Source organism: Lepisosteus oculatus, chromosome 14, assembly GCF_040954835.1.
Source record: "Lepisosteus oculatus isolate fLepOcu1 chromosome 14, fLepOcu1.hap2, whole genome shotgun sequence".
Lineage (NCBI taxonomy): Eukaryota > Metazoa > Chordata > Actinopteri > Semionotiformes > Lepisosteidae > Lepisosteus > Lepisosteus oculatus.
Genome location: NC_090709.1, coordinates 5421712 through 5437611, shown reverse-complemented (window position 1 = coordinate 5437611; position 15900 = coordinate 5421712). Strand labels below are relative to the sequence as shown.

The 15900-nt window shown below is 42.1% G+C and overlaps 1 long non-coding RNA gene and 1 pseudogene across 1 annotated transcript; one reads left to right on the top strand and one right to left on the bottom strand.

The window, feature by feature from the left end:
* The window catches only part of LOC102695046 (zinc finger protein 721-like), a 1154024-nt pseudogene that overhangs the window by 57319 nt on the left and 1080805 nt on the right, over positions 1-15900 (top strand).
* LOC138242953 (uncharacterized) lies at positions 622-2178 on the bottom strand. The gene is made up of 3 exons (XR_011191834.1): positions 1889-2178; positions 1274-1501; positions 622-709 (listed from the first exon to the last, which is right to left on the bottom strand). It is a non-coding gene; the product is annotated as an uncharacterized lncRNA (long non-coding RNA).

Sequence of the window (15900 nt, the reverse complement as noted above, 5' to 3'; positions counted from 1 at the left end):
ATGGAAGTAAGGAAGTAAGGAGGGTCGAAATCCAGGACAGACACTGGAGGCAAACAATCCAAGTCGAGAGGCGAGGTACGAAGTCAAATGGCAAAAGGGGAAGTCCAAAATCCATGTGTCATAAGGTTAGGGTACGCCAGGTAGAGCTCTAAGGGAGATAACTCAATACTGAGCAGCGGGAAGTGGGTTATGATGGTATAAATAGCAAAGGGTGCCGCACGGTAAAGCATGTGCAGGTGTGTTAACTCGTGCGGCGGCGCTTGCTATTATTAACCCGCTGCTGGTGCTGATTAGTTCACTTATGGGTTGATCTCCGCTGGCTGGCGGTCCTGACAACCGTGATTCTCACTGAAGAGAGGAAAGGATGCCAAAGAAGTCAACCCGAGACAAACTCTCCAGGAAAATTTTTACAGAAGGACCTGTGTGTTTCGGTAGAGAAAGTGAATTGTTTAATTCTGTCCACGTTTATTTTCACTTTTGTCTGTCTGCTCAGCCTGCTTTAGTCAGACATCTTGGCTTCAATCTTCTTCTACCAGATCAGTGCAGCAGGTATCAAAATATATATAGTTAAACTAATAAAAAAAGATCAAATAGACCAAGTGGCTCCTACCTGAGCAAATCAGGGACACTTCCTGTCCATCACTACAGTTGACTGTCTGTGGAGAACTCCAGTTCACCAGATGAGTCTCGTCCCCGGAGCACTGAATACCTGTGAGACACAGTGCACTGTCACTGTCCCATACAGAGAGGAGATTTAGACTTGTACTACAGAGCACTGAATACCTGGCAGACACACAGTGTCACGTCCACCAGCAAGTGCATTCTATCCAGCAATCGACCTCTCTCTAATGAGGCCACATCTACAGGTAATTCCAGCAAGCGCTAGCTGATCAAATTACCAGCAATGACACCACACTAATGTCCGCACCCTCAACTGCTGGGATAATCTAACCTTCAAGTCTATGCTTGGTACTAGACTCTTTTCTAGGAGCTCCTACCTCACCATTCTTTACTGAGAAATACTCTTCCTGACTGAACCTCTGCCCTTCGATACTCAACCTTCGTCCCTTGACTTCAACTACAGCCAAGCATCTAGGGTAAGTAGCCATCGATCTCTTCCCTTTTTACCCCTCTCTCCGACCCTCCGAAACTCTCAGAATAACGCACAGTGTTCTTCCTCTAACTCGTGGACACATCATTTGTAACACACAGCAGTGTTACCATTTCCCATACAGAGAGGAGTTATAGACTTGTACTACAGTACACTGAATACCTGTCACACACACAGCACTGTCGCCTGTCTCATACACAGAGGAGTTGTATATTTGCACCACTGAGCCACAGCCCAGCTGTCTGCAGACCACAGAGGCCTCTCTGTAGCCCCAGGAGTGCTGGAGGAGTCTTCCCCAGGTGCTGTTGTAGTAAATCTCGACCCTGCCATCACAGTGACTCTCTCCTCCTGGAAGCCAGACACCACCATCTAGAGCTGACAAGGATGAACCTATAAAAATCAATAGTCATGTGTCTGAACATAATGTTTTAAAAATAGTAAAAATATTTTTTTAAATAATCTTGCTTAAGAAGTTTGCTAGGGTGTGAAATTCTAACATCACACTTACTCCATCTTCTAATACTATACTCTCTTCTAATACCATAATTATTACTGTACATGTAAGAATATATAAATATTGACTGACAACAACTGTGCACATCTTTTCTTTGATTTTTCTTCAAGATATTGAAGTGCTTGTACTGCTGAGGATCAGTACAGACAGTAGTGCTCTCACCTGTACAGACCAGAATGATGTAATTGCTGTGAGTGCGGCTCAGAGTGAGATATTGAGGTGTTTATACTGCTGGGGATCAGTGCAGACAGCAGTGCTCTCACCTGTACAGACCAGGCCGATGTCATTGCAGTGAGTGCAGCTCTGGTTCTCCCTGGTTGAGGTGGGACAGTCTTGGATTCTGGTCTCATTTCCCCGACACTGGATCTCCTCTGTCCTGATCAGCCCCTGTCCCTCTCTGAAATGAGCCCCTCTCAGCAGCTGTGCTGGAAATCCACAGTCTAGTTCACGACAGACGACCTCCGCATCCTTCATGTCAAAGTTGGCCTCACAGATTGTACTCCAGGACGTCCCTCGCAAAACCTCGACTCTGCCAGAGCAGAGATTCCTGCCTCCTATTAACCGCACTCCTGACATGTAACAAAACATTTGTACACATTTTAACAGTATTAGAGCACATTAACAGTGTGTATAATACAGTACGTCAAAGTAAAATAAAATCAGATAAATTATATTCTTTAGATTACCTGTATTAAATCATTGTAATCCTCAATTTAAAAGATCTTAAAATCATCACTTGCATTTAATCTAAACGTTTCTGAAGTATTAATATGCTCGGTCATGTTAGGAAAAAAAAGGAAAAATTAGAAACTCAGTTTTGAATTTAATATAAAGAGGGCAATAATACTGCAGGGTAGAGGTGCAGAAGGACAGTGAAAAAATCATACTGCACCGAGGCCTTAAAAGAGAATAAAGGAGGACTGACATCTAGACAGTCAGCCGGAGCAGCTCCTGTTGTCTCAACAACAGTCAGAGAAACTAAAAACTCATGAACATTTATGAATCATTTAAACTACATCACTCATAGAGCCCAGAGAACAGTACTGTCACAGCCTGGCACTGCTGGAGCAGGACTGTCTGACCTGGGCACTAACTGACACTTTGGACAACACCAGGACTGTCACAGCCTGGTACTGCTGGAGCAGGACTGTCTGATCTGGGCACTGAGAAATTCTAAATAACACCAGGACTGTCACAGCCTGGCACTGCTGGAGCAGGACTGTCTGACCTGGGCACTGACTGACACTTTGGACAGCACCAGGACTGTCACAGGCTGGCACTGCTGGAGCAGGACTGTCTGACCTGAGCACTGACTGACACTTTGGACAGTACCAGGACTGTCACAGGCTGGCACTGCTGGAGCAGGACTGTCTGACCTGGGCACAGAAAAACACTAGACAACACCAGGACTGTCACAGCCTGGCACTGCTGGAGCAGTACTATATAACCTGGGCACTGATACTCACAGACCACAGTCTGGCTGTTTAAACTAACACTAAAGTTCCTGGACAGACAGTATAAACTACATGTTCAGAGAGACAGAGACACTTCCTGTTGTCCAGCTGCAAAAACACACAAATACAGGAGAAGACTTTTCCTAAATTTAATACCCAAATTTACACTTCTTCCACAGTTAATTACAATAGATATTTAATAATAATAATAAATATTATTCACAACATATAATTATTACTTACACTTATAATACTGTAATTCATATCATGTGATATTTTCCTCAACTATAATAATCACCTTGGCCCTGGCTAGCTCTTTTGAAAGCATGAAACTCATAATTTCAGGGCAGTGGGTTTGTGTCCCATGTGGGGTGTGGGGTGCCAAGGGCGCAAGTCTAACAACTTTGTCCTATTAAAATTGAAACAGCAAGATGTCTCAAGACATCCGAACCCTTAATGCTGAGCAAGGAGCAGAGCAGACAAAGGAAGTAAATAGGCTATACAACAAGACACACCGGAAAGACATGGATAATCATAGGGATCTAGGAACAAGACAGAAGAGCAGCACCCTCTAGGTGCACAGGACGTGACACTCAGACAGGGTTTCCTGCCTGTCTTTGTACCTCTGATCTCCCCACAGGTAGAGAGACACATACAGTAATTACAGTGAAGAGTGTTGTCACAGCTCTCAACTGTGGAAATGAGAGGATGGACTGATGGATCATGATGATAAACTCTAGATCAGTGTCTCCTACCTGAACACCTCACTCCAGCATCAAAGCCATGAGAAATGCTATACTGTTTCATTTCTTGTTTTCCACAGTCCCTCAGTGCAGACTCTGACCCCTTGCAAAGGACCCAGCTCAGCAGAATTGATCCAGACCCTGGTCCAAAGTGAGCTCCTCCTGGTGGTGAAACCGCAGATCCACAGCCCAGCTGTCTGCACACCACTGCATCATCCAGATCCCAGCCAAAGTCAAAGTCAGCTACTGTCCCCCACTCTCCACCATGATACACCTCCACTGTCCCCACACAGGGACTGGCTCCATTCACCAGCCTCACATCAGCACTACCTGGAGACAGAGAAAATAATATTACCATGTTTGGAGGAAAAATTCTATATATGTACATATACATATTGAAAATATTTCTGATAGTTTAGTTTTCTGTGTTACTGGACTGCTACTCCATTCCCTGGTGAAACAGATTACATGCAGAAACCAACACAGAAAGCATACTAAGTATACTCACTCAACTTCTGTAAAACATTGACGCCCACTATCTGCCTTTTCAGATCCTGACTTTGCGTGAGATACTGGAGGGTCTAACAGCATAGTTACTGAGAGATACTTCATACTCTGCAGTATGAGATACTGGAGAGTTTAGCAGCACAGTGACTCTATGTGTGAGATACTGGAGAGACTACCAGCATACATGTAGTAATTCTATGAATTCAGAGGGCTGGGACTTGTATTTCTCTTTTTCTCAGAGCTGTGGTCAGTAGAGTTTTCAGTGCCTCTGGTGTCAGAAGTCTGAATCACTGATGCTTGTTTGTATCTTTGTATGAGGCCTCATGTAATAACTGCAAAATAAGAATGGAAACTGAATACTGGTCTGTACACGGTATGAGATTTAAGAACTGATTTAAGTATAGAAAGCGAGGTACAAACAAAGGCGGGGTAGAGCTCTCTGAGAAAAGACTCAATACCGAGCAGCGGGAAGCGGGTCTGGATGGTTTAAATAGCACTGTGTGCTGCACGGTAGATTAACATCACTCCAACTCACATCACTCACATCACTCCCAATCAACAAACACAACTGTGCACTACACAACTTTGCCATACACTACATTTAAAGTTCAAATCTTGTTCAAAACGTTGTAAAAAACAGAGCTTAAGATAAGTTAGAATCAAAACTAAAGAGTAATTTAGTCTTACAGTTGCAAAAAGCCTCCTTGGCCCTACATACACATATACAGAAGCCACTTTCGAATTTCAGCCCCTTAAAACTGCTTTTAACACCACCACAGACGGTCTTCTCAACAGACACACAGCACATTCCTACATTATTCCCAGCACTACAGACTCAACCACTGCCCACTCAACAACACAAGCACCATTACAAAGAATGCAGTTAAATAACACAAATCACACAAAATCACCTAAAATGGAAATAGGTGCTTTTACTCCTCTGCGGCGGGAGTGACAATAAGGACCATGGCTGGTAGCTTACCTGAAAAATAGTCAAGACAATGTAATCATTCTGACCAGCGATTGATACAAAAACTCTATACATTAGCCACAACATCCAATCATTCACGTTGTGCTCACTTTATTTTATATTTATGAGGTTTTAAAGAGTTTTACCAATCTGCAAAGTGATGAGGAGACCAGACACGAATTAGTGTGCAGAATGTTCTGGCTGTGCCTTTAATTACTTTGCATTTTCACTCTTGCCAGAACCGCGGTTTCCTTATCACTGCCAGTGGCAAAACGCTATTTACAGGATAAACTATTAAACAGCATTGAAGCTTGTTCTCATCCTCTTAGGAGTTTTCATGTTGTGTATAATCATGAAGAAAAATAAAAAATAATAAACTTAAATGAACAAAAAAGAGGGGTACCCCTTTCTTTCAGCTAACTAGTAAATTCATTAACCCTCTGTGTTATTGTAAAGTTGTCCTAAACGATGCCTCAAGCCTGAGTGCTCTGATCATGAATCTCCAACTGATGGAGGTAGGAGAAGTATTTATGTAACTTGTACAATATTATTTAAGTAATTATTTGATTTTCATTATCCATGCTTAAAAACTAGCATTCAAATGCACACCAACCAGATTGCAGTAAACCATTCTTATTAAATCTCCACATTATCAAAAAGAAAAATAGTGCTTATTATCTGAATCTTAACTGTAGAAGACCAACTCATTTATCTGTCAAATTTTACTCAAATGTCAATATAATTGCTGCCTTCCAGTTCAGTTCCAGACCCTCTTTGCTATCTGTGTGGAGTTTGTATGTTCTACCTGAGCTCACATCTTTTTCTTTTTCTCTGGGTTCTCTGGTTTCCTCCCAGATACTATCAAAAGTGTGTGCATGTCTGTGTCTGTGTGTGTGCCCTGTGATGGACTGGTGTGCTTTCCAGTGTGTCGCCTGCATTGTGTCCGTTGCTTGCTGGGATTGACTCCAGCTTCCCCGGGACTCTTCATTCAATAAAGCAACTGTAACCCTGGTTTCTAATAATAAAAAAATCATATTTTCTATTATCTGAGCAGTAAATATTTTTTCTACAGTACAGCCTGTTCTTTTCAATGTCTAAACACAGCAAACCTGCATGAACCATACAGAAAAATACGTTTCTGTAATAAAACTACCACAGTCTCAAAAAAAAAAATATACTCCTATCTGGAAACAGCTATGGGTCCAAAATAGTTTCACATCATATTTACCTCCAATATTCATTTTTTTTTTAATATATTGACCTCCAATAGTACCTCAGTCTCTTTTAATTAATTTCTCTAAAATTATTACTGGCTTAAAACTGTTCCAAACTTTAAACACAGATTTACCTCAAATAACATTGAACTATCTAATGAGCTTTAACACTGAAAGTATCAGATAATGAAAAAAATACACATCTTTAATAATTCATTTACCTACAATGCTACCTCAGTTTTTTATTATTATTTAGTGGGAAAACATTACTTCCTCAGACATTTTCAAGTGTTTAAACGTGCATTTAAATCTATTATTATACCTGGCCTTAATAATTCTTCAAGCTAAAATATCACCTTCTCAAGAAATGATTTATATAAAAGTTCCATCTGTAATAAAGCCACAACCTGTAATAATAAAATATACTCCTGTCTTTAATAACGCTCTTATCTGTTTTAAGAATAAGAATATTGCATACAGATAATTATACTGGAGACATAAACTGAAGATAATAATAAGTAGCAGTAGATTGGCAGAGGTGATGCTATTAAAAATATAAAGTTGTTCTAAGCAACTAATTATTTTACCTGACTTACAGACCAATCAAAATAGTTTTAATGTTTTCTTATGAATACCCACAGTCCTGGATTTAAAATAAAACAGTAAAACCTCTCATCCCGAGCTCATTTACAAATTATGTTGTGCAGCTTTTCCATCTTAACTTTAATTCTTGTTTTCTGTCTGTCTGGAAAGCAGAAGACTGTCACTTACTGGCTGAGCTGTGCAGCACCAGGACAGCGAGAGAGAAGATGGACAGGCAGCTCTCCATTGTCATCAGCACAGAGCGCAGCTGAGACCTCTGTCTTCACCCCTGAGCCCACAGGGCTACTGAGCTGCTGCTCCACACCCCGGACCCCCAGTAACAACACAGCCCCCCGCCCCGCCAATCACACACAGCACTGCCTTTTCAGACTGACAGCAGGAACCTCTCACACAGGCGGGACGCCAATCACACAGGGCCCTTTCAGTCTTCTCCATATATATCAGACACATCACTGTTTCCTCTCCCTGAAGACACTCCCAGCAGCGCGGAGGAGAGGAGAGACAGGAGCAGCTCTGTGTCTCACTGGAGGAAACACAGATACAGATACAGACAGCAGGGCTGCAGGTGCTGCAGGGGCAGGAAGAGATCAGATATTAAACTAAAAAAAATTGTAGACAAGTATTATATTTTTAAATCAGTATCAAGATAATCAATTATGTATATATGGTCCTGTAATTCTTGCTGTCTGTATCAGGAAGTGTCTAGTGACTGGTGTCCAGAATGTGGTCATGTCCTGTTGTCTGTGTCAGGCAGTGTCCAGTGACTGGTGTCCTGAATATGGTCCTGTGTGTCTTGCTGTCTGTGTCAGGCAGTGTCCAATGACTGGTGTCCTGCAGTGAGTCACAGAGTTGTTGTGTCTCCAGACAGTAATGTCTTCTGGTCCTCTTCAAGGGCAGTGTGAGGAGAGCCTGTGCTCAAGGTGGCAGTGAGGTCATTCAGGTCAGCACAGGAATACAGAGACAAGGTGGACTGAATAAGAACTGGCTGTCCTGTGACTGTGATCAATAATGTAAACAAACAAGAATAGCCAAGCAGTGACTGTTCCCTCTGTACTGAGCCTGTTGGACAGCAGCTCTTCCAGTTGACTCCCTTAGACCCTAAGCCTGTCTCTGTGCAGCTACAGTCCAAAAAGATGTTCCAGCCCCTCCAGTTGTGACCCCAGTGTCTCTCTGCGTGGAGCCGACTGCATGACTGAGACTTTCTAACAGCACAGTGGAGCTGAACTGATACTGATAGACTGATACACCCCCAGTCTGAACAGTGTGAGGGCACAGCTCACATCCTCTTCCTTATTATTATAGGTAGTAGGAGCAGCAGTAGGAGCAGCAGTAAAATATTAGTAGTAGCAGTAGTATCAGTGGCAGCAGTTGTGATAGCAGTAGTAGTATTAGCAGTTATGCTGTATTTAAACTCTCCTGTTCAATATAGCAGAGGTCTTGTGTTACAGCTTCACCATAATAGCTGCAGCAGCAGGAGCCGCAGAGCAGGAGTCAGTTTCAAATAAGAAAAAGCAACAAAATTATTTAAAAAAAGTTCAGTCCTTGTTAATACAGCGGTGATTTAAGGCAGAGCTTCACTGGAGCTACAGGTCAGGCTCTGCAGTGAGTCTGTGGTTTTTGCTCCTCCGAGCTCTTCCAGCACAGGAAGCCAGGCTGTACTGTGAGGCTGTGGGTGTCAGTGTGATGAGGCAGCTGAGAGCTGAGCTGTACAGAGAGACACACAGGGAGCCCAGTGTTCAGAGCTCCAGTGCTGCACAGGGAGACACAGGAGAGCCCAATATTCAGAGCTCCAGTGCTGCACAGGGAGACACAGGAGAGCCCAGTGTTCAGAGCTCTAGTGCTGCACAGGGAGACACTGGAGAATCCAGTGTTCAGAGCTCTACAGGGTGACAGGTCCTCTCCCCACACAGCTCTCTTTGTGTGTCTCTCAGGGCTGAACAGGAGGGGCTGTTCCTGTCTGAATGGAGGCTGACTCTCAGAGCTCCAGTGTCAGTATGAGCAGAAGCCCTCAGACCTGACTGCTGCCAGAGCCTCTGAGCCTGAGTGGCCATGAGCACTGAGCTCCTCAGCAGCTGAGAAAAGCCTCCTGTCTCCTGCGGTCACAGTGTGGTTGAACACCTGCACTGTCTTCCTGCTCCTTCTCTTCTCTCTCCCCTTTCCTGACTCTCTCACTGCGTGTGCTCTTATCTGTCCATCTCTCTCCTCTTCTCTCACTCTGACAGTCTGTGCAGAGTATCTGAAGGGGATATAACATTGCTTGGCAAAGGAAAAGACTTCTCAGAGGCAGAATAAAAAAAAGTATCTCCTCTCAGTCAGATTCACAGCTCAGACTCACACACAGAGCTCTGGGTCCCTCAGTACTTTACCCAAACTCCTCCCTCCTGAACAGACAGAAGCTCATCTCCATCCTTCTCTTTATCCCGACATTTCAGAACCAGAGAACATTGAGACAATCAGTGCTGCTACATGAATAATATCAGACAGAACAGCCTGGACTCAGGTCACATCTCCCCCTTTTCTCCTTCCTCACAGCCTCTTAGAGACAGAAGTGTTTGACTGAAAATTGAGCAATATGTGATTATCTCTTATTATTATTTTTTACTGATTTAATGAACAGCAGTATTGCTACTCTTATAAGTGTAATATGATTATCAGCAGAAGCAGACCGATTGTCTTGTCTACAATAGTGACCAGTTGACCAGTCTGTAGCTCTGAGCAGTGGGACTCAGATCACACAGAAGACCTGTCTGTGTGTTATTCCACACCAGCCCTGGGATACAGCGTCTCCCACACGTCTCTCACGGAGTCTTATATACAGTTAAACAGAGTCTGATAACTGTGATACAGTTAATTAAATCATCAAACTGGATGAGGAACTGAGAGCTCGAGTGGAAATAAAACCAGGAGATGCTCTTCAACCTCCAGGATCAGGAGTCTGATCCTCCTGGATTCTGTTCTGTGGAGATTCGTGTAAAACGCTTAAAAGCGCTTATTACAGGGACTTGTGCCCTTTCTCTTCTGCTCTACGGGAGTATGCTATACAACGCATTAGTCTGTGAAGTAAACTATTTTTTTGTTTCATAAATTGTATTCCTCGGTTTGTCGCTCTCCATTTCCAGCTGTTATGAATCGCCTTTATTTTTGGAGATGTTATATGTGTAAGAAAAGCCCCCCGGGCACCGGACAGGAGTCTCCTCCAGCGGAGACGCGCTCTGCTCTGTCAGAAAGAGCGCTGTGACGTCACAGACACCAGCCAGAGCGCCGGGATCAGAGAGCGAGACCGCGGGAGGCGCGCGGAGCGCACGGAGGAGACTTATTGATCACTTATCTATCGACAACCAATTAATTCAACTGAAGAACCGTAGAATAATCGATTAACTTCACTGATTGGTGAGTACTGACCCTGTTTTAAATATCTAGAAAACAGTCAATACAGCCTCTATCGATCAATTACAATAGCGTCTTTAGTGTTAATAATGTTCAATCAGAAATTAAAGAATTATTATTCAAATGATTGTTTAGGAATTGTATGCTAGAGCTTAAAAATTATATTCCAAGTTGATAAATTCTTAAAAACTGTATTCCAAGTTGATAAATTTGTGTAAGTAAAAGCTGAAATGCATTTTTCCACTGTTTACAAATCATAAGTATGGTAACCACGGCGACAGGCGCCAAGTCACTGTGCACTGCTAGGTGTCTCGCCTTCGTCACAAAGAGCGGTGTGACGTCACGGATAGCAACTAATACTAATATTGTCTTCATGTTAATATTAGTGTAAGTACAATCGGTAGTTTTAACATTAATGCTAGTGTTCATGTGAGTATTAATGATGATAGTGCTACTGATTGTTTTAATACTAGTTTTCCTGTTAATATTAATGATAATAATATAGATAAGGTTAGATTTTTTACACTAGTAGTCATGTTAGTTTTAGTGATAGCATTACTGTTATTATTAGTATTATAAGTGTAGGAGTATTTTGTGTCAGTGTTGGTGATGATGATAGTGTAAGTCTTAGTGATAGTGTTACTGTTGCGATATAATTGGTATTTGTATTAGTGTTATTTATAGTGTATTTGTAGTTATGAGTGTATGTGTTTGTGAGTGTGTGGTGTTTGTGAGGAGTGTGTGGTGTCTGTCAGTGTGTGAATTTGTGTTTGTGAGTGTGTGGATGTGTGTCTATAAGTATTCGTAGTGTCATGTGTGTGTCTGTGAGTCTGTGTAGTGTCTGTGTGTGAGTGTGTGGGTGTATATCTGTCAGTGTGTGTGAGTGTGTGTAGGTGGACTTGGGCTCCACTGGTGTGTCTGACAGAAGTGATCCATCAACAGGTGTTGAGGTCCAGAGCTGTTTGCGAATGGAACCACTTTCTAGAGTCCAGACCCACATCCACAGATCTGTGAGTGCCCTGTTTTTATCACTATTAGTAGTAATGACAGCAGTAATAGTAGCAGGAGTATTAGTATCAGAATTAGTATTAGAATCTGAAGTCATGGTGGTAGTAGTAGTAACAGTAGTAGTATTAGCAGCAGAAGCAGTAACAACAGTGGCAGTTGGATTATCCAAGCAGTTACTTCAGAAACTAAGGTTTTACAAATTTATACTCTACTTTTCTATGCATGTTTTGTAAAGTGCCTTGATGCTCTGGATTAATTAAATTAAATTAAATTTATTTTTATATAGCGCCTTTCACAATAACTAGGTTGCCCCATGGCGCTTAACAAAGGAAGTGACTGTACAGTGGATATAAAAAGTCTACACACTCTTATTGAAATTGCAGGTTTTTGTGATGTTAACCCAGAAATCAAGATAAATCATGTCAGATGTCTTTCCATCCTTAATGTGACCTTGCCACCAACAAAATTCAAGAGAAAAATTTTGGAAAAATTGAAACTAATAAACCTACAACACCCTGGTTGCATAAGTGTGAACTCCCCCAACTAATACTTTGTGGAAGATCCTTTTACATTTATTACAGCAGTAAGTGTTTGTGAATAAGTCTCCATGAGCTTTGCACACCTGGACTTTGCAATTTACTCTGTAGACAAGCAAATCTGTTCAAGGAAGAAACTCAGTTTAGTGAACTACTGGTGAATTCAGCACAAGTTTTGTCATCACTTGTTAGGATGGCTGAGTTGTCTAAGGTGTCAGACTTGAGAACTGATGTCTTTCATCTTGGTTGGGTGTTCTGGTCTCCAAATGGAAACATGGGATTAAATCCCACTTCTGACAGCTACTTTTTTATTTTTTGTGTATTGTTCCTGTCTTATTGTGCTGACAATGACAATAGGAGGAAAACAGAGAAACTGCTTATCAAGAACATGATGGGCAGGAAAATGCTTCGTTAACACTTAAATGTGATTAGCAGAAAGGAACTTTTAGATGGGCTCCAATTTCTGCCTTAAGAACTTTTTGAGCTGTCTGTAAGTAAAGAAAGATTTCCGGTAAGGTGTGCATTCAAAAGTCAAAGACCGAAATATAAAAGCAGCAACACTGTGATTTGTGAGTGTTCTGTAGTGTTAAAATCCACAGGTTTCCATGCTTCTTGGATTTCTTAGCCCAAGAAGTGATTCCTGTTTCATTTTCTATTCACCAGTTTGATTTGCATTACGCTCCTCAAACCTCAAAACCGAATAACAAACGCTAATCAAAGTTGCACAAGGGCTACACTACTTTGCCCCGTCTAAATACCATTATGTGAAATTAAGAAACCGCAGTATTTTTGACAAAGTGCGGTCTTCAAACAGCAAACGCTCAAGTGTTTATATTTACTTGTGAGCAGACCAACCTTGATTTAGGAAAGCCTTTGCTCGCCCCTTGCTATAACAACGATATCTGAATCGAGCCACAAAGTGGTAAGAAAGCTGAATTACACAAAGCACATAAGACATTGGGTTGTCACTGTACGCTATCATGTTTTGCTTGCACTGTCCTACTAAAAGATTAGAGGGATCAGAAAGGACACAAACAAACCTTGAATCCACAATTCTGAACTTAAGGGTCACCAGCTCTACCGACTGCACCTCTCTTGCTCCTCTACTACAACAGTGATATTACTAGCGTTGGTTGAACATGGTATAGTAGGCTGACAGCTGAAACACGTGGCTCACAAGCAGTGACAGTACCATTATCAGATATCACTGCAGCATATTGGTTTGGAAGCAGGAGTAAATATCCCATGGAAACATGTATGCCTCCATTAACATCGTATAGTAGGTGGACATCTTGGCTATGAGGGTTCAAACCCTGTCCGTGCTTCTTTATTCTGCAGCACGTTTCTTTATCTAGGTCTTCAAATTACTTGGCAAAACATTGGTTCTTGTTACTCTTTCTCTTAAGCGGAAGATTGGTAGTTCAAGCCCACCTAGAGGAGCACGTCTTGTGATTCCCATGTAAGCATAATATCTGCTCAAACTCGATTATTGTTCTCAGTGACACCTAAAACACCTTGATATTTGCAAGAAATGCAAATATTGTGCACGTTTCAAGCTACAAGAAGTAATCAATTTAGTACTTAAGTGAATATGATCTGGAATGCTCAATAACGACCAACATCAGCAGCTTCCAAGAAATTAATTTGAATTTCATACTCACCTTGCATTCTCAGCTATCATACTTCAAAATTACAGTGCAGATTTGGTGGAGAACTTCACAAGCATTATTAGGTTTGGACTGTACAATTGTATTTTAATATCTCGGTATATGTACCTTCATTTTAATATACATGTAACCATAAATGCTGTATAGTATATTGTACTTTTGTTGTACTTTTTAAAACATTTTACCTGAGGACGCAAGGGGACTGTTATATCTTGTGATACATGCAAGACATCTGTAAAAGAACAAGTATTCTATACGGCATTCTAGGACTTCTCGCTTCAGAAATCCTGTCAACGCATCGTACGTTTCTACCCCATCAATATCAGCAGTGTTATCACTACCAAACGCTAAGAATAGATCCTGGCAATACTTCATGAGATCTTCTTTGGAAAATTGTTTATTTTATTTTTAAAAAATATTTTCAATACCATCCAAAAAGTCAAAAGTTTCAATTGCATGCAACTGATGAGATCTCTCTTTGATGGAAGTTATAAGTACATCCAAAACACGTTTCTTGTGGATCCAGAAGAGGATCATTATGAGGCTCAAAACATGCCTGTCTCTTCTTTTTTTGAGGACGAATTGATTATTGAGGTGTAATCATTGGTTCAAAACCCAAACATCTGCTATTGCTGTTGTTTCTTTGATAGTTTCTTCAAATCCTTCAATTGGTCTTCGATATCGAGAGATAATATCATACAAGTTGTGGTTTTCTTTTAATCACCAATTTTATTAAAATTTCACCTTCTTTTACAGATAGTAGTTCAGGTGGGTAGCTGCGTCAGCATGCGTAGGCTGCAAAGGAACAAGTAATAGGTTTATTCCATGCTGAAAAAAAGAAGAAAGAGAACACAACGTTTCGGCCGTGGAGCCTTCTTCAGGTGTGAGAGAGACAGGGCAGTAGGCAAAGGTAAAGTAGCGGGAGAACAAAGGTTGGGAGGGAGGAGGAGTGAGAGGCGGGAGCAGGGGACAGAAAGAGAGGCCAATCAAGAGGTGTGAAGTCAGAATGGGTGCAGAGAGGTGTGAAATGAAACTTCCAATAAATGGAGAAAATTTAAAAGAACAGTAATCTGTCGTTAAGGGAAGGGAGAATGTGTGATCCTAACTGCAGAATAATTTTAGTTTCGGTGGTCTTTCTGATGTATGAGTTCGGAAAACCGTCTTTGAGAACACAGACGGAGAGATTAGTGTGGTCGTGGCCGTCAGAGGTGAAATGAGAAACAATGGGCTTGGAGAGATCTTTAATCTTCACAGCCCTGACGTGTTCTCTGAAGCGGTCTCCGAGTCTCCTTCCTGTTTCTCCAATGTAGATGGCTGGGCATTTACTGCAAGAGATACAGTAAATAAGGTTGCTGGAGGTACAAGATGCTGTCTGGGTGATCCGGAATTGTCCTGAGGGGCCTTGAATGAGTGTGGTGGTGGCTGTGTACTTGCAGGTGATACAGCGAGCTCTGTTGCAAGGGAAAGTGCCTGGTGTGGATGGTTGTTGAGGGCGGTCAAGGGAGCTGTGAACAAGGAGGTTACGCAGATTAGGTGGTCGGCGATATGAGATGATAGGGCGATCAGAAAAGAGGGCCCCAATGGAGGGATCATCCTGTAGGATGGAAAAATTCTGGTTAATGGTCCTGGGGATAGGAAGTGTGTTAGGGTGGTAAGGAAGCACCAAGGGAATGCGGTTGTTACAGCGGGAGTTCCTGATCGGGTTGATGGTCCGGGGGGTGTTTTTGGCTCGGGCAAGGGCCCTGTCAATCACACTGCTGGGATATCCTCTGTTGATAAAAAATGAGTACGGGTGGAAGTTGGTGAAATGGTGCAAGTAGTTCAGGTGGGTAGCTGCGTCAGCATGCGTAGGCTGCAAAGGAACAAGTAATAGGTTTATTCCATGCTGAAAAAAAGAAGAAAGAGAACACAACGTTTCGGCCGTGGAGCCTATTTGAGGGACGGGTGGAAGTTGCACCATTTCACCAACTTCCACCCGTCCCTCAAATATACAGTTCACATATCTTCCACCACTCTTCCGTTTCTAGACATCCACTTGTCTATCAACTACCCCCGACTTTCCACTTCAGTTTATTACAAACCCACGGATTCACCACAGCTACCTCCTGTACAGCTCATTTCACCCCAACCACACTAAAAACTCTCTTCCTTTTTCACAGTTCCTTAGGTTACGAAGACTATGCAGC